This window comes from Ornithodoros turicata, chromosome 4 (assembly GCF_037126465.1).
Source record: "Ornithodoros turicata isolate Travis chromosome 4, ASM3712646v1, whole genome shotgun sequence".
Taxonomy (NCBI): domain Eukaryota; kingdom Metazoa; phylum Arthropoda; class Arachnida; order Ixodida; family Argasidae; genus Ornithodoros; species Ornithodoros turicata.
The window spans coordinates 53,625,158-53,632,946 of record NC_088204.1 but is presented as its reverse complement, the minus strand read 5'-3'; the positions used below and the strand labels follow the sequence as shown (position 1 = coordinate 53,632,946).

General features: G+C 42.8%; 1 long non-coding RNA gene across 1 annotated transcript in view; it reads right to left on the bottom strand.

The window, feature by feature from the left end:
- Positions 1 to 3,621: 3,621 nt before the first annotated feature.
- LOC135393181 (uncharacterized) overlaps positions 3,622 to 7,789 on the bottom strand; it is a 294,635-nt gene continuing 290,467 nt past the window's right edge. The window contains exons 2-3 of the long non-coding RNA XR_010422516.1: positions 4,048 to 4,108; positions 3,622 to 3,639 (exon numbers count right to left, since the gene is read on the bottom strand). This is a non-coding gene — a long non-coding RNA (uncharacterized LOC135393181). The remainder of the gene's footprint in view (positions 3,640 to 4,047; positions 4,109 to 7,789) is intronic.

The window sequence follows — 7,789 nt, the reverse complement described above, 5'->3', positions numbered from 1 at the left end:
GAATGACACATCTGTGGATCGTCCACCGCTTGTACAGAAATACTAAGGTAAGCTGAAGTACAAAGTATTGTAGATGTTGAGGGAGCAATAACCGGGACGATGGGAAGCGCCACCGCTAGCTTCCAAAAATGCGGCGCTGGGAAGGGGTACGCACGACATGGTCGTTATAATCACTGACCTCTATGCATAAAGGCTGGATCGCGCAAAGGAGAGGGGCGCGTGGAGGAAAGGGGCTGCAACCGGCCGCCATGTTGGAGGGCCCACTGGCGCCGGCTGCTCCCATAGGAAACAATGGGAAGCGATTTGATTTGGAGTATTTATTGCGTTCTAAACGCTCCCCATTCCTGATTAGCACGCATTTTTCTTAGGAATCAGTGTGCTGATGTATTCCAAACGTGCTTCAGCCGTGTTCCTGTAGTTTTTAATGGTAATTGCCTTCTTTTTCTTCTCCGCTGCCTGTATTCCGAATAGGGGGTCGTAAGTGTCGTGCACAGGGAGCATACGCATGAAGGTGAATTCGGTGAATGTCAGCCTATAAAAGTAATTCGTTTTGCTCAGACGGGTTTCACACTGTTTGTTATTGTAAGGAACTTCCGTTTTTATATTTTTTGTTTGTTGTTCGGTTTTCGTGTGGTGTTCCGCGGTTCTCGTTCGTTATTGTGTGGTTTGGTGTTGTATGGTTCTCGTTTGACTTTTTCCATTCTCTTATTATGTTGTAGGAGTGTCTCTGTGTGTGTTCTACAATAAGACCTCGATCCTTATTGTGGGGGCCCATTATTTTGTTCACCACATGACCCACCAGCAATGGGGTGGAGTATAGCCCCTGGCGATGAAACTCCCTATTCCTCATGTTAAAATAACGTTATTGTCACGAGTGCGTTGCATTTGTTCAGCTGTCAGCGTATTTCATTACAGAAATTCGAAGCGCTGTGCACGAAGCGCACGCACATTAATGACTTATCACACACGCTGTAGGAGCGACTGCACATACGAGGTTAACAGCAGTTTATTTACTTCCACTGTAGCTCACAAATTAAAAGGACAGTGGAACAAATTGGCATATTGGCGCAGGTTCTGCAATCGGTTCTTCGGCGCAGCTGAGCGACTGTGAGGGGAACCTGTATAGCACAAGCGCATTGTTTATAGAAAATACATGGTTTTGAGATTGATAGGAGCAGCCACACATACTTTCTTAGTACGTAATGGCACCAGCGAAGTAGCAATGCAAGCAAGTCGATCCGAGTTGTCAGATGCATGCGATACGAATAAACAGATTTTTCCTCAAATAAAGAGCTAGCCTGTGAAAAATTACCCATCTTTCTCTGTCCGTGTGAAGTGTACTCAAAGCTGCAACAAACTCGCATGACATGCCCTTTAATTTAAAGGAAATTTTAAAAAATACGGTCAGCCCCGCTTGAACTAAATGCAGACGACAGGATGCGTTGGGCCCATCAATATGGCGGCCGGTGACCACGCTGTCGAGCACCCTATGCGCGATCCAGCCTATAGAGATCAGTGGTTATAATCTAGTAGCACTAGTAGGTCGTGCTCGCACCCTAGAGGATAGGTTAAATTAGGCCCCTCTGCCGTGAAGGTCTTCCGACTCTGGGTTTGCCAATGATTGGCTTAGACAAGACAAGACTTACGTGCAGAAACTACACTTCATCAGGTATCAGTCAAACTCAAACATCCACAAGCCAGCCAGTTTCTTTTCATCAGGGCGTTTATGTTTATTCGCTCGGAGGCGCGCGGACTCATAGCGAATACATAGGGAGCCTCCATGGGTTGCTGCGAATCACTGATCTCTATGTATAAAGGCTGGATCGCGCATGGGAGAGGGGCTCGTGGGGGAGAGGCGTGCCTTCGGGCCGCCATGTTGGTGGGCCCTAAAGTGCTGTGTGTGCCCATAGAAAACAATGGGAGGCAACAGAGATTGTGAGTATTTATTGCGCTGCTAGCATTGATCGTTGTTTGTCATCACACAATTTTGTAAGGTGCCAGTATACTGATGTATCCTAACAGTGTTTGTGTGTGTTTCACAGGTGTCCCGCCGTTCGATTCTTAATTACGTTATGTTTTGCATTCCGAAACTAGACCGTCACCGCAGTGCAGCGCTGGGGATTGTACTACAGCACGTTTCCCAGCCAATATTTCAATAAGAAACGACTTGAGGTTAACAACAACCATGTATATAATATCCCGTACTGCGTTGTTAACAAAAAATGTTCCATAAAGAACGGTCCGGGAAAAGATATACTCGCATGGCAGAAAGAGATCGTTCTGTAGAATCACTGCCGTTGTTTTAGCCGTGTATGCGTTTAGTATGATTTATATCAAGCATCACCTTAGAAAGAGCCTTTTAGTAAACGACAGCGGTGCTTTGACTCGCAAATATGGACACACCGAAGCAGCGCAAATAATTACTTCACGCAATTAGATCACACTCGTTAGGACAGTTAATGAGGTAGTGATGTAAGCTTAATCAATTAAGTTACTTAGAAAGTGGTAACACCTCCTTGAGACACAGGACTTATCTCTTTTTGAACTAAGTACAGCCGTTCTATGTTTGTTTGCTTCTTCCTTTATTTGTTGTGATTATTTGCAGGGGCGGTTGTGCCAAACTGAATGTCCTTCTCCAGCACTCACATGCTTTTGTTGAATACAACTGCAGCGTGAGAAAAGCTGCTTGGGGACGGGGTCCTGCTATCCAGTGCTGACTTTGTCATGCTTGTCATGTGGAGCATGTTCCAAAAAATGCAGCTCCACATATGGTCTTCAAGTTGCAACAGGACTATTTGGAGCTTGAAACAGTTGTGATTTTGTCATTTTGGCCCTCGTGTACCCAGTCTGTGAAACGCAAACAAAAAAGTCTAACACGATATGCTTTTGTAATGAAAATCACTGATGATGAGTAAAGAGAATATACGAGTTCAAGTTCATTCAATATTTTATATCATTCATTATATTATTCAACATTTTATGTCAAGTTTATACAACATCAAGTTCATTCAAGTTCAAGATTTATTTCTTGCACTTATGCGTTTCAGGATACAATGAACGTGCAGGCAGGTTGCAAAAGACTACATTTATTGTTTTGTGACCTTGCTACAATGGCAATATATATTTTAGGAATGACAATGGTCAGGTACACTCTCTAAATTTGTAGCACTCAATTTTAGGTTGGAATGAACAATGAATAGCAACTTCCCTCCTGATATTTTCTCATATATGCTAAATTTTACATTTAATGTGATCAAATATGTGATAATATAATAATAATATATAAGAATATAATATGTGATAAATGAATGTGATCAACAGTAGATGTAAACAACATGAGTAGCCAGAGAAGTGCATTCACAATAAATAATTTTCTTCTTATAGCGAATATGTGCAAGCCTATTAACTGAAACAATTATCACAGTTCCCTGACAAGTTTTAATTTCTGAGAGTGTACTGTAGAGGCTGCTTAGATCTACAACAGTTCATACAAGGCATTATATACTTTGAATGCCTTTAAAAATCCCATGTGACACATATGCCTTTACTTTCTGGAGGTGCTGTGGTAGTCAAAGTTTGTGGGCATTACGCAGGTTCTGCACCCATTTCTTGAGTATGTCGAGGCAGCTGTGAAGTAACCTGCATTGATGATGATTATTCCAATTTTTATGGTGCATCGACAACAAAGGAAATAATACATCAGAACATTGGTTTGGGTGCAACCAGTTAAAAATGAATATGTTGTTTAATAAATGCATTGGTCAAATGTTAAAACATCAGTTTAAAACATGGTTTACAATCCCTGTATCTTCTAAAAATTAAAAAGATTAAAAACTATTCTAAAAAGAATATGGAGAACTCTTCTAAAAAGAATTATAATCTCTAATTATTATATTGCTGGGTGAAGGAGCCTAAAGTGTAAGGTGTGTTTCTGATGTGAACATGTAAGAAAATATGCAAAACTGAGAGAGGCTAACCACAGTGCGTGCACTGAGGTTGTTCCTTCCTGTAAAGTAGAAACCAGTGGATGAGGAACGTGATACTTACCTGTACACCCAGCCGTATCACACTGCACAGATTATTCACTGGGTAGCCCTCATGACGAAACCTGTATTGAGAGACCACTTTTGCCTTAAAAACTGCTACAAATAGCACGACACGCTACAAATTATTACTATCGTAACAAGCTGACGATACAGCTCAGACACAAAGGCGTTATTCAAGTCGCGCCACACCACCGTTACGTAGGATTCTTTGTCACAAATCAAACCAAGGCACAAAACAATACCAATACATGAAAAAAGGTGACAATCGTGGTCTCATTATGACGTAATACCGAACTTGTGCGTGAAAGTAATTCAAGGAAATGAATGTGGCACTTGCTTCCGCAGAGAACACGGTGTACCATGCTAGCAATGCATGCAAAAAAGCGCTCGAGTGCTCGCACATATATTGGTGACAACACTACCTGTGTAGTGTAACGTGTTCTTTCAATTTCAAGCATATTATGCACTCAAACTGTATTTGCCGCCGGGTAAAATGCAAGTGTGCTCGATTGAACGTCGGAAGAGCGATCAAGCAACCTGCATCCAGTGCTCGTTTTGGGCAAAAAAACACTTCATAATGGTCAACTAAATATACAGAATGGACGCCTATTTATTCCTCGATAAAGAGTGACTCACCTGTATAAATTTAGGCCCTGTAACCTTGCCAGTACGGTTGGTACGACCGTAATTGCAAGAAGTTGCCATGATCGCTGCGGCGACTGTTGTGGGTACAGTAAGATGGCGGCCGGTTTCTTCACGCTCGCGCTCCCAATCCGCGATCCAGCCTTTTACAATCGAGATCAGTGGAGTGGTACAGGGCGTTTATGTTTATTCGCTCGGAGGCGCTCGGACTCATAGCGAATAAACGGCTCGGAGCGCCTCTAAAGGCGCAGATATAGTCCGACGTAACTGTGCTGCGCGTACGCGCGCTGCACAGTTACGCCACGGTTACGCTACGCCGGGGGAAATCACACCCTCTGTAGTCTAGTGGCTAGCGCGGCCGGCGGCATTTAACGGGCTAGGACGTCGCCCGCGCAGAATACAACATGTTCTATTTTTCGCCGACCGCGCTCGCGCAGTCAGATCAGCGCAGTCGCAGTCGCGCTGCTGCAGTCACAGCGACTTTGCGCATGCGCAACGGTCGCAGGCCACTGTTGACGCGCGTCTGACGCATATTTCCTGGATCGCTTTGCTTGGCGTGTCTGACTTCGGCTGTTGCTGACTGCGACGCCAAAAACGTTGGACTATATCTATATATATATATATTGGACTATATATAAACATAAACGCCAACAGACGCGCGACCCACTGATCTAGAGATCAGTGGCGCGACCAGACCACTGATCTCTATGTATAAAGGCTGGATCGCGTATGGGAGAGGGGTTCGTGGGAGAGAGGCACGCATTCGGGCCGCCATGTTGGTGGGCCCTAAAACGCTGCGTGTGCCCATTGGAAACAATGGGAGGCAACAGAGATTGTGAGTATTTATTGCGCTACAGGCGTTGATCATTGTTTGTCGTCACGCGATTTTGTAAGGTGCCAGTATACTGATGTATCCTAACAGTGTTTCGCAGGTGCCCTGCATTTCGATTCTTAATAACGTTATGTTTTGCATTCCGAAACTAGACCGTCACTGCAGTGCAGCGCTGGGAATTGTACTACAGCACGTTTCCCAGCCAATATTTCAATAAGAAACGATGCGAGGTTAACAACAACCATGTATATAATATCCCGTGCTGCGTTCTGGACAAAAATTGTTCCACAAAGAACGGTCCCAGAAGGGATACCCGCATGGTAGAAAGAAATCGCCCCGTAGAATCACAGCCGTTGTTTCAAACAGGCGTATGCGTTTAATTTGATTGATATCAAGCAAGAAAGGGTCTTTTAGTGAACGACAGTGGTGTCTTCGATGTAATGCCTCGCAAATATGAACACACCGAAGCATCCCAAACAATTACTGCACGCAATTAGATTACGCTTAGGCCAGTTAATCTAGGTGTTGATGTAAACTTAATAAAGTTATTTAGTAAGTGGTAATACCTCCTTGAGACACAAGACTTATATCCTTTTGAAGTACAGCACTTCTTTTTTCTTCTTCCTTCATTTGCTCTGATTATTTGCAGGTGAAATTGAATGTCCTTCTCGCGTACTCACATGCTTTTGCTGAATAGAACTGCAGCGTGAACAAAGCTGCGTAAGGATGGGGGCCTGCCATGCACTGCTGACTTTGTCATGCTAGTTATGTGGAGCACCTTGCAAAAAATGCAGCTGCACATCTGAAACTCCAATCATTATCATCGTCATCTAAAAGGGAATGTGGTAGCACTGCTGTGAAACCAGGCACGATTTCTGAAAACCCTCTATGGCACTTTCCGCAGTTTGCACACTTTTCTTCAGCGTCAGTCTCTCTCATAGGAGTCACTTTGCATTAACAGTGACTCCCATCTTACATTTTCATGTGCGAGGGCTCTCTTGCACTACACATGTATGGTTTCCCAACTGCAACATGACGATTTGGAGCTTGAAACTAGAGCCCTGGTGTTCCCTGTGTATGAAATGATACCAACTGAATCTTGTCAAACGTGATGTTTAGTGGAAGATGGCTTTCTTGGTTGTGCATTCTGAGTGACAAAGATTAACACGATATGCTTTTGTAAAGATAAGTGATGTTATGCTCTATGAATAAAGAAAATATCATTTTTCAAGTTCAACATTTATTCTGGCATATACGCATTTCAAGATACAATGAATGCGCAGGGAAGTGACAAAACAATACATTTATTGTTTTGTGACCTCCCTGCAATGACAATATATATCACAGAAATGACAACGTACAGGTACACTATGTAAATTTGTTGCACCCAATTTTCATACATGCTGAATTTTAAATTTTTGTTTTGCTGCCTATGTGTTCAGTGTATTACAAATTGCATAATGCAAACAACACTTTGTTAATTTCAAGCTTTTTGCTCCCATCCAAGATATTCCTGTCCTGAAGGAACCGCCCCTTCGACACCATAAATATTCAGTAGGTTTCACTCTGGCAGGCCCTGCCACTGCAAATTTCCTGAATTGAAACCCTTCAAACTGTGTCATAACCTTAAATACGTCAATATTTTTGCAAGTAGTTTACATGCTGGAGGACACTCCTCCTGTAGCTAAGGCAACTACAGAGAGTTCCAAGAGGCCGAAGGTAAACCTACAGCTGCATGAGTTTGATCAACAGTAGTGCATTCTCAAGAAATAATTTTCTTCTTATAGCATATATGTGCATGCCTAGTAACTGAAACAATGACCACAGTTCCGCAACAAGTTTTAATTCCTGAGGGTGTACACTGTAGAGGTGGGTTAGATCTACAACAGTTAATACAAGGTATTATATACTATGAATCAGTGATGGCCACTAAGTACTTCTACTATAACTACTAACTACTTTGCAATGGAGTAGTTTAACTAGTAGTTCAACTACTTTTCAGGCAGGGTAGTTAAAACTACTTCTTTAACTACTGCAGTGTAGTTTAACTACATCTATAACTACTTAATGTTGTCCATCAACACCAATCCCATTCTATAGCGTTCTAAGACCCCTAACTATGAATCACAAGCAGTGATAAAAGTGAAAATTTAGTACACATGCACGGCACAATTGCTCTGCACCTCCGTTCTCATCAAACAAGTAGCTCAAGGTAAAAATCGGAAGCACAGCCATGCCGTAAAGCTTGCGGCAAAATCGGAAGTAGTTG